The sequence below is a fragment of the Marmota monax genome, unplaced genomic scaffold (assembly GCF_021218885.2).
Source record: "Marmota monax isolate L192 unplaced genomic scaffold, Marmota_monax_Labrador192_F-V1.1 WCK01_AAM20220418_F8-fsc00004, whole genome shotgun sequence".
NCBI classification, from domain to species: Eukaryota; Metazoa; Chordata; class Mammalia; order Rodentia; family Sciuridae; genus Marmota; species Marmota monax.
This window is the reverse complement of record NW_026692881.1, coordinates 14,589,511-14,604,959: the sequence shown is the minus strand read 5'-3', so window position 1 is coordinate 14,604,959 and position 15,449 is coordinate 14,589,511. Positions and strand designations below refer to the sequence as shown.

At 34.9% G+C, this 15,449-nt stretch overlaps 1 protein-coding gene across 15 annotated transcripts in view; it reads right to left on the bottom strand.

Annotated features, from left to right (window-relative positions):
- Positions 1 to 15,449, bottom strand: part of R3hcc1l (R3H domain and coiled-coil containing 1 like) — a 91,682-nt gene that overhangs the window by 39,335 nt on the left and 36,898 nt on the right. The gene's annotated exons all lie outside the window — the stretch shown is intronic.

The window sequence follows — 15,449 nt, the reverse complement described above, 5'->3', positions numbered from 1 at the left end:
TTTGAACTTTACTGCAGAGAGGCATCACACAGGGGAAGGCCGGGCTAGCAGGAGAAGCCAGGGGACTAGAGGCCAGGCCCTCGCAACTGGGCAGCTAGAGACCGCCCGCCCGCCGGCGACCGGCAGCTAGACCCCGAGGTGCGGCCCAGCAGGTACGGCGCAGAGACTCTAGGAAGAGGTCTATAGCCAGGCCTTCATGAAGTAGACAACCAGGAGCTGAAACCAACCAGAGACAGACCAGTCCCACCCCTCCCTTCGGACACCCCGGCAAGGAGCCTGGGGCCCTCCATAGCAGAGAGGTGACATCACTGGAAATCAATGATAAAAGAAGGAAGGAAAAATCCTGCATCACCTGGAAAATGAACAATATGTTACTGAATGATCAATGGGTTACAGAAGACATAAAGGAGGAAATAAAAAAATTCTTAGAGATAAATGACAATACAGACACAACATACCGGAATCTATGGGACACAATGAAAGCAGTTTTAAGAGGGAAATTCATTTCCTGGAGTTCTTTCCTCCAAAAAAGAAAAAAAACAACAAATAAATGAACTCACACTACACTTCAAAACCCTAGAAAAGGAAGAGCAAAACAACAGCAAATGTAGTAGAAGACAAGAAATAATTAAAATCAGAGCAGAAATCAACAAAACTGAAACAAAAAACCACTGAAAAAAATTGATAAAACTAAAAGTTGGTTCTTTGAAAAAATAAATAAGATCGACAGGCCCTTAGCCATGCTAACGAAGAGAAGAAGAGAGAGAACTCAAATTACTAACATACGGGATGAAAAAGGCAATATCACAACAGACACCACAGAAATACAGAAGATAATTAGAAAGTATTTTGAAACCCTATATTCCAATAAAATAGAAGACAGTGAAGATATCGATAAATTTCTTAAGTCATACAATCTGCCCTGATTGAGTCAGGAAGACACACACAATTTAAACAGACCAATAATAAAGGAAGAAATAGAAGAAGCCATCAAAAGACTACCAACCAAGAAAAGCCCAGGACCAGATGGGTATACAGCGGAGTTTTACAAAACCTTCAAAGAAGAATTAATACCAATACTTTTCAAGCTATTTCAAGAAATAGAAAAAGAAGGAGCTCTTCCAAATTCATTCTATGGGGCCAACATCACCCTGATCCTGAAACCAGACAAAGACACTTCAAAGAAAGAAAAGTACAGACCAATATCTCTAATGAACTTGGATGCAAAAATTCTCCATAAAATCCTGGCGAATAGAATACAAAAGCATATCAAAAAAATTGTGCACCATGATTAAGTAGGATTCATCCCTGGGATGCAAGGTTGGTTCAATATACGGAAATCAATAAATGCTATTCACCACATCAACAGACTTAAAGATAAAAAACATATGATCATCTCAATAGATGCAGAAAAAGCATTCTACAAAGTACAGCATCCCTTTATGTTCAAAACACTAGAAAAACTAGGGATAACAGGAACTTACCTCAACATTGTAAAAGCTATATATGCTAAACCTCAGGCTAGCATCATCCTAAATGGAGAAAAACTGAAGGCATTCCCTCTAAAATCTAGAACAGGACAGGGATGCCCTCTCTCACCACTTCTATTCAATTTAGTTCTTGAAATACTAGCCAGAGCAATTAGACAGACAAAAGAAATTAAAGGCATAAAAATAGGAAAAGAAGAACTTAAATTATCACTATTTGCGGATGATATGATAATATATCTAACAGTCCCAAAAGGGTCTACAAAGAAACTGCTTGAGTTAATAAATGAATTCAGCAAAGTGGCAGGATATAAAATCAACACGCATAAATCAAAGGCATTCCTGTATATCAGCAACAAAACTTCTGAAATGGAAATGAGGAAAACCACTCCATTCACAATATCCTCAAAGAAAATAAGATACTTGGGAATCAACCTAACAAAAGAGGTGAAAGATTTATACAATGAAAACTACAGAACCCTAAAGAGAGAGATAGAAGAAGATCTTAGAAGATGGAAAAATGTACCCTGTTCATGGATAGGCAGAACTAACATCATCAAAATGGCGATATTACCCAAAGTTCTCTACAGGTTTAATGCGATGCCAATCAAAATCCCAACGGCATTTTTTATAGATAAAGCAATCGTGAAATTCATATGGAAAAACAAAAGACCCAGAATAGCAAAAGCAATTCTAAGCAAGAAGTGTGAATCTGGAGGTATAGCAATACCAGATTTCAAACTGTACTACAGAGCAATAGTAACAAAAACAGCATGGTACTGGTACCAAAACAGGCAGGTAGACCAATGGTACAGAATAGAGGACACAGAGACCAATCCACAAAATTACAACTTTCTTATATTTGATAAAGGGGCTAAAAGCATACAATGGAGGAAGGATAGCATCTTCAACAAATGGTGCTGGGAAAACTGGAAATCCATATGCAACAAAATGAAGCTGAACCCCTTTCTCTCGCCGTGCACAAAAGTTAACTCAAAATGGATCAAAGAGCTTGATATCAAATCAGAGACTCTGCGCTTGATAGAAGAAAAAGTTGGCTCCGGTCTACATATTGTGGGGTCGGGCTCCAAATTCCTTAATAGGACGCCCATAGCCCAAGAGTTAATAACAAGAATAAACAAATGGGACTTACTTAAACTAAAAAGTTTTTTCTCAGCAAGAGAAACAATAAGAGAGGTAAATAGAAAACTACATCCTGGGAACAAATTTTTACCCCTCACACTTCAGATAGAGCCCTAATATCCAGAATATACAAAGAACTCAAAAAATTAAACAATAAGATAACAAATAACCCAATCAACAAATGGGCCAAGGACCTGAACAGACACTTCTCAAGAGGAGGACATACAATAATCAACAAGTACATGAAAAAATGTTCACCATCTCTAGCAGTCAGAGAAATGCAAATCAAAACCACCCTAAGATACCATCTTACTCCAGTAAGATTGGCAGCCATTATGAAGTCAAACAACAATAAGTGCTGGCGAGGATGTGGGGAAAAGGGTACACTTGTACATTGCTGGTAGGACTGCAAATTAGTGAGGCCAATTTGGAAAGCAGTATGGAGATTCCTGGGAAAGCTGGGAATGGATCCACCATTTGACCCAGCTATCGCCCTTCTCAGACTATTCCCTGAGGATCTTAAAAGAGCGTACTATAGGGATACTGCCACATCAATGATCATAGCAGCACAATTCACAATAGCTAGACTGTGGAACCAACCTAGATGCCCTTTAATAGATGAATGGATAAAAAAATGTGGCATTTATACACAATGGAGTATTACGCAGCACTAAAAAATGACAAAATCATGGAATTTGCAGGGAAATGGATGGCATTAGAGCAGATTATGCTAAGCGAAGCTAGCCAATCCTTAAAAAACAAATGCCAAATGTGTTCTTTGATATGAAGAGAGCAACTAAGAATAGAACAGGGAGGAAGAGAATGAGGAAAAGATTAACATTAAACAGAGACGAGTGGGGGGAGAGAAAGGGAGAGAGAAGGGAAATCATATGGAAATGGTAGGAGACCCTCAATGTTACACAAAATTACATATAAGAGGTTGTGAGGGGAAAGGGGGGGGAAACAAGGGAGAGAACTGAACAACAGCAGATGAGGTAGAGAGGGAAGATGGGAGGGGAGGGGAGGGGGGATAGTAGGGGATAGGAAAGGTTTCAGAATACAACAGTCACTAATATGCCATTTTGTAAAAATGTGAATGTGTAACCGATGTGATTCTACAATTTGTATTTGGGGTAAAAATGGGAGTTCATAACCCACTTGAGTCAAATGTATGAAAGATGATATGTCATGAGCTTTGTAATGTTTTGAACAACCAATAAAAAAAAACTGATCACTACTAGACAACAGGATATTATTTAGCACTAAGAAAAAGGAAACTTAAATGTGCATTACTAAATGATAGAAGTCAATCTGCAAAGGCTACATAATAAGATTCTAAATAGATGACATTTTAAAAAAGGTAAAATTATAATAAAAGGATCACTGTTTGCCAGGAGTTAAGGAGAGAGGGGAAAGATGAAAAGGTGGCTCATGCAATTAAAACTACTATGTCTGATGCTTAAATGGTGAATGTTTATCATTTACATTTATCAAAACCCACAGAAGGTACATGACAAAAGGACCTTAATTTAAACTAATAGACTTTAGTTAAAAATGATATGTCAATGTAGGTTCACTGATAAGAAATGTACCGGCCTAGTGCAGTATTTTGATAGTGGGAGGGAGGTTGGGAGGTACATGTGGGCATGGAGTATAGAGGAAGACTCTACTTTCTGTTTAATTTTGCTGTGATTCTAAAACCACTCTAAAAAAAATAGTTTAAAAGGAATTCACAATTATAACATGAAAATAAGCGCAAAATGAATAAATAAACCCTAAAAATATAAAAATCAGAAGCTCTAAGCAAAAATGCAAGATGTAGTCAAAAGAAAGTTACAACCAACTAATGTACATGAAACAGCTAGTAAGTGAATTAAAGTACTATTAAAAGGCAATACAAGGCACATCTTCTGAGAGATGTGTAGTATTCTTTGGTATTAGAAGGTCAGAATTCAGGTTTGGGTTCAACAGTGATAAGCTAGAAAAGTCACTGAGATGATTATTTTACAAGTTAATGGATATTTTATGATTATAACATTCATAGTTTAAGGTATACAAATATACAATGAGTAAGATAAGACAATTAGTGTATTATTTTAAAGTCTTTATCTTTTAATTATGCACTAAATTCTTTATAAATCTATACACACAAACTTACAGAATTATTACATTTATTGAGCTATTTTTTTCCCTTTGAACATTAGAACAAAGTAGTCTCCCAATGTTAATGGAGTGAAGGAAGTCTCTACCACTCTGTAATCCTCAGATTACCCACTGGAGTCTGTAAACTCATTGCTAATTATTAGTGCACCCAAACTCCAAAGTACTGTCAAAAATTGGCACACAAAGTATTTAGTCAATAAGTGAGTAAGGGTGATTACCCTTCTTCCTGCTTTCTGGTCACAGAAGACATCCTGGCCTTAGGGATAAAGACAATTATAGTGCTGTCAATCACATTATATCACTTCACAGATAGTGATACAAGAGTGCTACATGGCCTAAGCCAGGCCAAGCAAGATTTTCTTCCATGATTTTCAAAGCCAGAAATACCAGCAAAAAATTTTGTACCACCTGTCTAGTTGCCTGGTTGTACAAATGAATATATTTAACCAAAATATTTAACAACAATGCTATTAGTAAAAATAATGATTCAAGAATAAAATTAAAACCACAGTTTACAGAGAAAGATAGAAGGGAGAAAAAAACATGAGTACGAGCACATAGAAGCATTATTTCCAATTAAATTGAAGTAAAATTACAAATGAATAATAAATCAAGCTTAAGGATTTTTTGAATGGTTTTTAATCCTATCAACATCCAAAATAGAGCATAATTTTGGTGTCTTTAAAAATTCTTGTCTTACTTTGCTTCTCAGAACAAAAAATTTATACATTTTAATTCAGTGTTACTATACCTCTGTCATGAGCCATCTGTGGGCTTGTGTGTGGACTCTGTTGCGCATAGTAGCCTCCTGAGGGAATAAGTCTGGGACTGGGAATTCTCTGGGGCACCCCCCACAAGGACTGACTGCCTGATGCAGGTGAACTTCCCCATCAAGCTCTGCCTAAAATCTCACACAGCACCTGAGATGGGTGGGACTTGCTGAGATGTCAAACAACTTGCTGACTACAAGACATCATGAAGCAAGACTAGGCCCTTGAAACTTTATCCCTGCCTTTGATGTATCTTCTTAAATAAACCACCAGAGCCATTTTCTCGTTGTCTAGTTCAAGAACCCATGTGGACTAGATCTATCAGGTGCTTCAATGTTTATAAATATTAAAAAAAAATTTTATTCATAATGGATGCTAAGATTCATTGTTATAACCTCAGCTCTCCAAAGCTGGTCAATACAAGAAATGTCTACCTGGAAAATATTTTCTAACTTTTACAAAATCAAAGGTAAGGCAAATATCATCCAGTCTTCCATTTATAACAAGAAAGAATAAAAGCATATCTCCCAAATTTATGCGGTTCTTTGTATAGATCAAGAATGTGTCTCATTCTGCTCCCTTTTCTGCAAAAAATAAAAATTTAGTTTGGTATTCAAATGTAAAGATTAACCCATTCCAGATATCTGCATATCTGGTAGTATTTACTCCTCTGTCACTTTTTAAAGTCATCTCAAATTCCTTTGAGGAGGAGTCAAGACACAATTAATTCATACATATTAATAAACAAAAATATAAAGGCAAGGGAAATATTTAGGCAATATATTTACTTCAAATCTCTTTTCAGAAGATATCTTTAAGCTTCATCAACTTAAATTTGTTTAAATTATTTTTAAAAATTTTAGGATAAAGAAATACCTCAAATGACGTACACATTGAGTTCTATCCATGACATCATCTTTAAAATAGTTTGCAACAAACTATGCAATATAAAGATATTTACATAAAGTATATACTACCAGACCATTACAATTCTCATTATTAAAATACCAATCTATCTTGAATGTAAGATTCAACAGAAGAATCTAAGCACAAGCCTCAGAAATGGACAAAAATCTATACGCGAACTCATTTTATAATAAATGTGGCATCTCAAAACAATGGGAAAACATGGAGCATTCAATGCTAGGAAAAATGTCTGGCTGTTTATTTGGCTTGTCAAGACTGAGGATTTTACACTATACTCAAGTCTATGATTGGTCTATGATTTTTTCCTCCTATTGAATATGACATAATTGGGTTATCAAAGTTCCTGCAAGACATAGGAAATTAGTTAAGCATTTTTTGGTGAAGATGTTTAAAAATGACTCATTTTTAATGTCAAAGATAAGTTTTTCTTCTTGACCTAGTTTGGCAAATCTGTTTTTCTAGAAAATTTGACTTTTGACCTAAGTTTTTACATTAATTGATACAAAAGTTGCTCACAGTCCTTCCTTGCTATATATTGCTTTATCTTTGCTATAGTTGCCATTATGTTCTCTATTTTGGTTCTTAATAGTATTTATTTGTATTTTCATTCTTTTGAATTTGATCAATCCTGCCAGAAATCTCTCCTATAAATCTTTCGAAGGGCCAAATTTGGGTTCTATAGATCATCTCTACTATTTATTTTTCTACTTCATTAATTTCTGTTCCCATCTTTATTTTCTTCCTTCAGTTTTCCTTAGAATTATTCTATTTATGTTTTATTACCTTCTTCAGTCAGTGATTTCACTGGCTATAACCCAAAGTTATTTGTAATTGCTACTTTTATTTGTATTACAAAAGATTTTCAAACATAAAATAGAGAAAATATTACAGTGAACTGCCAAACACCCATCACCCAGCTTCAAATTACAGTTAATGTTTCTTCATTTTATCTATGCACACTTCTCAACTACTGTATTATTTTAAGTAATTCCCAGATATTATTTCATTTCACCTTTAAATATTTCAGTATATATATTTAATAAAAGTTTTAAAAATACAACCAAATTAGATTACCAAATTTCACCTTTTTAAAAAAGAAAGAATTCTTTCTATTGTCGTATATCCAGTATTCAAATTCTACCAATTGCCTCTCATTATTTTTTTGAAAGCTCAGTTTTTTAAAATCAGGATTCAAAAGGAACTACAGGTTGCTCTGACCTTTCAATATGTTGATGTCCACCAATGTATTGTATTTTCCAGTCCTGACACTTAAGAAAATGTTATTTGTTCTAATGTCCCACATTCTGAATTTTGATGACTGCATGCTCATGGTGTTTTTAAATTAAGTTCTTACAGTTTCTGTACTTCTAGAAAAGTGGTGTTTGATCCTAGAAGCTTAATGGGAGTTGGATTCAATGTTTTTATAGCAAGCATTCTTCATAGCTGGTGCTATAAACTTCCTATTATATCACATCAGGGAGCACAAAACCTGATTGCCTCCTTTTTGTAATGCTAACATTGATCAGTTGACCCAGGCACTGTTAGCCTGAACTATCCATTATAAAACTGCCCACCAACCTTTCACCTAAAAGTTTTAGCAACCTTTGATGAAAAATGCTGATTTTTTTTAAAAAAAGGAAAGAAAAGAAAAATGCCAAGATAGACTATTTCATCAGGTTTTACAAACTTATGACAGATATTTCATTAGGTTTTACAAACTTATGACATTCTGTCATTCTTTCTGGATATGTTAGCTGGGATTTCAGAATGAACTTTCATAAACTATTTTGTGACTCAAAGGTAGATCTTATATAGGTAAGACAGAATGATTCTTAAGCAGTTTCTGAATGAACTGGTCATTTGGAATCCTCCAAAGATGAAAAATATAATTATTTTGTCTTAACAAAACAAAGCAAATAACAACAACAAAAAATCCCTTATGGATTTTTACATATTTGCTCTGTTTCAATCCATTAGCTATCTTTGGCTAATGGCAGCCCCTTCAATTCTGATATAAGCACCAGTTTTTTTGTTTTCTTGATAGTTTCATGCTTTCCAGTATGACATCTTATGTAAGACTTACTAAAAGTTGGAATCAGTCATTTCACAAAGTCCTGTTTCATTTCAGTGAAAAATAGTATTTTAAAATCACAATCTGGGCACTAAGACATTTCACTGTTTCTTGTTCTGATTTTTTTTTTTTTTTCCGGTGGACACAACATCTTTATTTTATTTTTATGTGGTGCTGAGGATCGAACCCAGCACCGCGCGCATGCCAGGCGAGTGCGTTACTGCTTGAGCCACATCCCCAGCCCTGATTCTTGGAATTAAAGAATTATAAAACATTTCCATGTTTTCCCCCCAAAAATAAGTTATTTAGAAGTATCTGCCAAATGTATATATTAAATTGATTTCCAAGTTGATTACACTGTAGTCTAAATGAGACCAGATCTTTAAAATTTGTTGACTTTTGTTTTCATGGTCTAGTAAATGGTTAATTTTGGTAAATATCTCATCTTTGTCTTAAAAAAAAAATCATATAAATGAGCTAAAGTACTGTGTAGGGGTTTAACAGTGTGGCAGAACATTTGCCTAGCTAGCATGCACAAGTCCCTGGGGTTCCATCTTCAGCACCACACACAAAAAAAAGTATTATTCAAATCATATCCTTAATTAACTATCTACTGTTTGTGGATTTGACCTCTCCTCCTAATTTTGCCATACTTTTATGTGATTTTTAAAAGTTATGTTATCAGGTACTTTTACTGAGAATTGACCTAACTTTTTGGTAAACTGATACATTTATCTAAATTATGTAATGACTCCTTCCATTGTGATTTTTGGGGGACAGGGCTAAAATCTACTTTGTATAAACATTATACACCTTCATAAACTTTCATTTGGTTATGTATCTTTGCTTATCCTTTCATTTTCAACCTCTGTTTCATGTTTTAGGTGGCTTTCTCACAAACAGCTACTACTGAATTGTGTATTTTTTTTACCCAATTTGTCAATCTCTTTGTCTTTTAATTATCAAATTTAGTATCCATTTATAGTTATTGTGATTATACAAGCATCAGAAAGTGCTCTTAGCTTTAAATTCTGTGTCTCCTTTCTATTTACCCTGCTTCCTTATAGCCTTCTTCTTTTTCTGCTTTCTTATAGATTGAGCAAGTTTTTATTTTTCCTCAATCCTAGCAAAATTGTATAGTCTGATTTGAGTATTTGAATTCAGAGTCTTTCACTGATTTTATTCAATCAGGGCAATAAATTCAGATCTATCTTCCCTGCCATCAGTCATCTTCTCACATGTGCCTATTCTACATCTTAACTACACAACTAGTTTTTTAAATTTTAATAGCCATAATCTGTGATACTGGGGACCAAACTCAGGGGCACTCTGCCACTGAGCTACACCCTCATTCCCTTTATTTGAGATAGCATCTTGCTAAGTTGCTGAGGCTGGCCTGGAACTTGTAATACTCCTGTCTCAACCTTCTGAGTCACTGGGATTACAGATGTGCACCACTGTGCCTGGCTGGCTATGGTTTCTACCTATCTCACACCATGTCTCTGATCTCCCTGGTCATATTTTTTTGGAAGTTTTGTTATTGTGGTTGTTATTCTTTTTTAAACAATTTCTCTTTTCATCTATCTTTAATTATTTTTAATAGTTTTACACTATGGTCAAAAATTATAATTGTGGCATTCAATTTTTAATTTATAAATTGCACTAAATTTCTATTATAATTTAACACTTATTTTTTGAATTTTTTGAGGATTTAATTCTATTTACTCTGTTTTGCCTAATGCACTGTCTTTTTGCTTTTTGTAATTTGGGGTAGTGAGCTGAACTTTAGTGGGACTTTACAGAATTCCATTCAGCCAGACTATTTATGTCCTTCTAGAATGGTTCTGCAATAATGTTAAATTTTCAGTTTGGAAAGTTCTGGACCATACATGTAAAAAATAAACCCACATGGAGGTAAAGCAGTAGTTATAAATTCCCAGAGAAAACTTTTCCCCTTCACTCAGAGCTCAGATTAAAAACTTACTTATTTTCTTTCTGTGAAACTGAAAAAAATATATTTTTTTCCTAGTCTACTCTTTGAGTAAGCTGAGAGTTAAGGCTTTAGGGGCTTTACTCAGTAACTTAACTCTTCATCTCTTCTAGGCCCAAGGCCTTTACTCCTATTTACTAGGAGTAAAATTCAAGCTTGTTCATTACTAAAAACAGCAACCATTAGCCATTAGTAAAAGTAAAATATAATCCCAAATCATAAACAACCTAAATAGGAATGTTTTTATGATGACACACCCACACAATGAATGGACAGCCAACACAAGTGAAAAAAGAAATTACAATTCCAATCCATTTTTTCTTACACTAAAGTATGTGCATGTGGGGTGTGGCTCAGTGATAGGTGCCTGGCATGAGCAAGACCCTAGGTTTGATCGACAGCACTGCTAATAAATAAATAAATAAATTCATGATCCACAAATGACTAATCTTTACCTTGGTCAAAATAGTTATATGTGTGGCACAATGGACTTTTACTCAGTCATAAAGAAAAATGAAATTATGTCATTTGCAGGAAAATGGATGGATCTTGAGACCATTATGTTAAGTGAAAAAGCCAAACTCAGAAGGTCAATGGTCATATGTTTCATCTCTATGTGGAAGCTAGAGAGGAAAAAGGAAAAGAAAGGTAAAGTGGGGATCTCATAAAAAGCAAAGGGAGATCTGTGAGGCTGGGGCAAAAGGACAGTCAATGTAGGTAATGAATGATTGGGTCAGGAAGATGAGGGCTGATCCAAGAGGAAATAAAGTACTAATACCTTCAGAACTCTTCCCCTCCTCCAATCCATTGCCAAGGTTACATGTCTCCAGAGAACAGTTTCTCCCTGCAAGGGGTTGTTACCGAGTAGTCTCTGGGTGGCTCCCTTCCTGCCTGTACCTGTGGGTGGCTTCATTCCTGCTCTTAGGTCACTCTCATCTTTTGGGTCAAATAGGCAGGATGGGGGGGAGAGAGAACAAAGGAAATCAAAAATATATAAAAGGGGCAGGACACCTCCACTCTCTCAGGCAACACCTAGGGTCCCCTCTTCTGCAGGAGTCTCTCTGTGTGTTCTATCCTTTAAATAAAACTTTTGCTCTTGCCTCAGCGTTTCTTGGGTGTTCAATCTTGAAATGGGATTCCAACCTGACTCTCAACACCAGTATCATCAGTAGAACAGAGGAAAGGGTCTGGGGCTAAGAAGTGCTGTGGAGTAATACTGGCCAAACCGTATTGTTATATTGTATGCATATACTAATACATAAAAACAAATCCCACCATTATGCACAACTATAATGCACCAATTTAAAAAAGAAAAGTAATTAGGTGTGGTATAAGTTACTAAGCCTCGAGTTTACTCAAAACATAAAATGAGAATAAAAAAAGTATTTCAAGCAGATTAAATAAGATTGTACATGTATAAAAATTTGTCAGGCATGGTAAAGTCTCTATAGAAGTTAGCTATTCAGCAGGCAATTGAATTCCATAAGTTTTAAGTTTCCAAGGGAGTAAAAAGTCCTTAAAATATTACAACGTGTACTGGCTGCTTGTAAAATCCATTACTGGACACTAACATCTACTTGCTTATATATCCTAGCTTTATCCATCCTTCTCCCAATAATAGCTCAATGTTGTAAACATGTAATAATACAAAGTAAATTCAATGCAACCAATTGTAACATGAAAATTCAATCCTGAAAAGAATGTGAAATTTCATGAAGACTATGAAAATACTGAAAAAGATACTCATCTCACAGCTAAAAGGGGAAATTCAACAAGAATGAGCTACAACAGGAATCAAGAAAAAAAGGAAATAACAAGGGATTAAGAAAATCTTTTGAGAAACTGGTAAATCCTTTAACACTTTTGAAAAAACTGATGCACTAGCTTGGTCCATATGATAAATGCTAGGAAAACTGAAGACAAAATAAAGTATGCTATCAGACTATCACCAATTTTATTGGAAAAATTATGCCCAGAAAATATCATATCATTCTTTTATTCACCCAGGGGATTAAATCCAGAGCTTCACAAATGCTAAGCACACACTGTACCCACTGAGCCACAATCCCCAGGCCCCATTCTTTATTAATTCTGAGAATCAGCACAGCTACAACTACAACCTACATTTTGTGAACTATATGGTAAAATAAATGTTTCCATTTCTGAAGGTCATCTCTAATAAATTTTTTTTCTAAAGTTAATAATCAAAAAATGTTAGTCTCCACTTTTAAATAGGCCAATTTTAAAGACATGTTTTCCAAGTACCAATTTTCTCAACTGGCAAGAGTTTCTCATAAATGTACATTCCTAAGGAGAAAAAGATTATTTCAACTGCTAACAGAGGTTATAACTTGGAGAGCAATAAATGAATGAGGAAAAAAATAATTTTAAAGAGTTACTATTTTTAAAAAAATTTTTATAGTTGTAAATGGACAGCATGCCTTTATTTGTTTATTTTTATGCTAAGGATCAAACCCAGTGCCTCACATGCTAGGCAAGTGCTCTGCCACTGAGATATAGGCCCAGCCCGAGGATTACTATTTTTTTATACTACCTTTATCACAGTATTGTTTATTTTTTTTACAACTAACATGGACTAATTTTGCAATTAAAAACAAAAATCACTAAAATTTATAGACAATTTATTTTAGTAAACTAGGACATTACAGTAAACTGATACAAGAGAAAGCAAAAGCAATGAACACTGATAAACAGATCTTTATTGGGTAAAATTACTGTAAGTAGAGAAATGATGAGTGGAGAAAAGGAGAGGAACTTTTTAACGTACCTGACAGCATAATAAAACCAGCACACAATACCTGATGTTGGAAAGTACCCTAAAATATTTCAGAATGCTGAGCAATCTCTACTTCTTGGTCTAAGAATGATCTAGGACTACACAATTGAATATACTATCCACAAGCAGCTACTGAGCACTGGAAATGTAGATGGCCTGAACTGAGATGTGCTGTGCACATGAAGCATACTTGGATTTTAAAGACTTGGTACCAAAAAAACCGGGGGGGGGGGGGGGGGGGTTTAAAAATCTCATTTTTATATATTGAAATGATACAATTCTGGATATACTAGGTCAAATAAAACATTAAAATTTTAACTTCCTCTGTTTACTTATGTACTTTTAAAAATGGTTTCTAGAAAATTTAAAATTACATATGTGCTTCACATTTGTGGCCCACATTACATTTCTAATATTATAACACTAAGATCTTGCTGTATCCCTGATGCCACAGGAACAAATACAATCTGCTTTTCTTCGTCTTGTTAGCCTCAACAACATGGGAATATACCAAATCAGAAAATCAACCAAAGCATGAGCATACATATAGATAGACAAGCTTATCTCTAAACACTTTAATGTTCCCTAAATTCATAATGATTTTTAAAAGGTCTCAAAAAAGTCTTTAATGCTTCATAAATCCAAAAGACCAATTCGACAACACTCCCATGAGATAAAAGTTGTCCTCAACAAATTTAGGAGCATTTTTTTCCAATGTAACTTTTTCTCCCCCTGAAAGTGAGGATTTTGAGCTTATTATCTGAAATAGTGGAGTGCCTTAGATTTAGAAAAAGAAAGCAACTTCCATGCTAGGCACGCCCTTGTAATCCCAGCAACTTTTCAAACTCAAGACCAGCCTCATCAATTTATTGAGGCCCTAACTTAATGAGACCTTGTCTCAAAATAAAAAAAAGGGGGGGTGGGGGGGTGGGGCTGGGGATGTAGCTCAGTGTAAAGTTTCCCTAGGTTCAAGTCCCAGTACCAAAAACAACACATAAATAAATAAATAGGTTTTGTTTTTGTTTTACTATACTATCAAGAACATTCTTTTTAAAAAAATATTTATTTTTTAGTTGTAGTTAGACACAATACCTTTATTTTATTTTTATGTGGTGCTGAGGATCAAACCCAGGACCTTGGACATGGTAGGCAAACACTCTACCCCTGAGCCACAACCCCAGGCCTCAAGAGCATTCTTTATCCTCATTGGTCTAATTACAAACCAGCAAAATTAAGAGATGCCCGGTTCATCAGTATAAATGCCCACTTGTAAGGAAATGAAAGTGTCTTAAAGAAATTCAATATATTTACAATTAAATGTAAAACATATTGTATAACAAAAGCAAACCAAAAGACTTCTGCATTCTACACTAAGATAATTAAATGCTTTTAAATTATAGCCATATCCTCAAAAAAAATTCGACTGTTCTTCCCTCCCTGCACCTCAGAAGGAAAGTCATCTCCAGGATATATAAAGAACTCAAAAACTTCACATCAAAAAAACAAATAACTCAATCAATAAATGGACAAAGGAACTGAACAGACACTTTACAGAAGAAATACAAATAGTTAACAAATATATGAAAAAAATGTTCAACATCTCTAACAATTAGAGAAATGGAAATTAAAACTACAGTGAGATTTTATCTCACTCCACTGAGAATGGCAATTATCAAGAATACAAATAAATGTTGGTGAGGGTGCGGGGAGAAAGGTACACTCATACATTGCTGATGGGACTGCAAATTGATGCAATCACTCTGGAAAGAAGTACAGACTTGGAATGGAACCACCATTTGACCCAGTTATGCCACTCCTTGGTATATACCCAAAGGACTTAAAATCAGCATACTACAGTGATGCGGCCACATCAATGTTTATAGCACCTCAACTCTAATAGCTAAACTATGGAACCAACCTAGGTGTCCCTCAACACATAAATAAAGAAAATGTGGTATATATACAAAATGGAATATTACTCAGCCATAAAGAAGAATGAAATTATGGCATTGTCAGTAAATGGACGAAACTGGAGGCTATCATGCTAAGTGAAACAAGCCAATCCCAAAAAAACAAAGGCAGAATATTCTCTCTGATATGC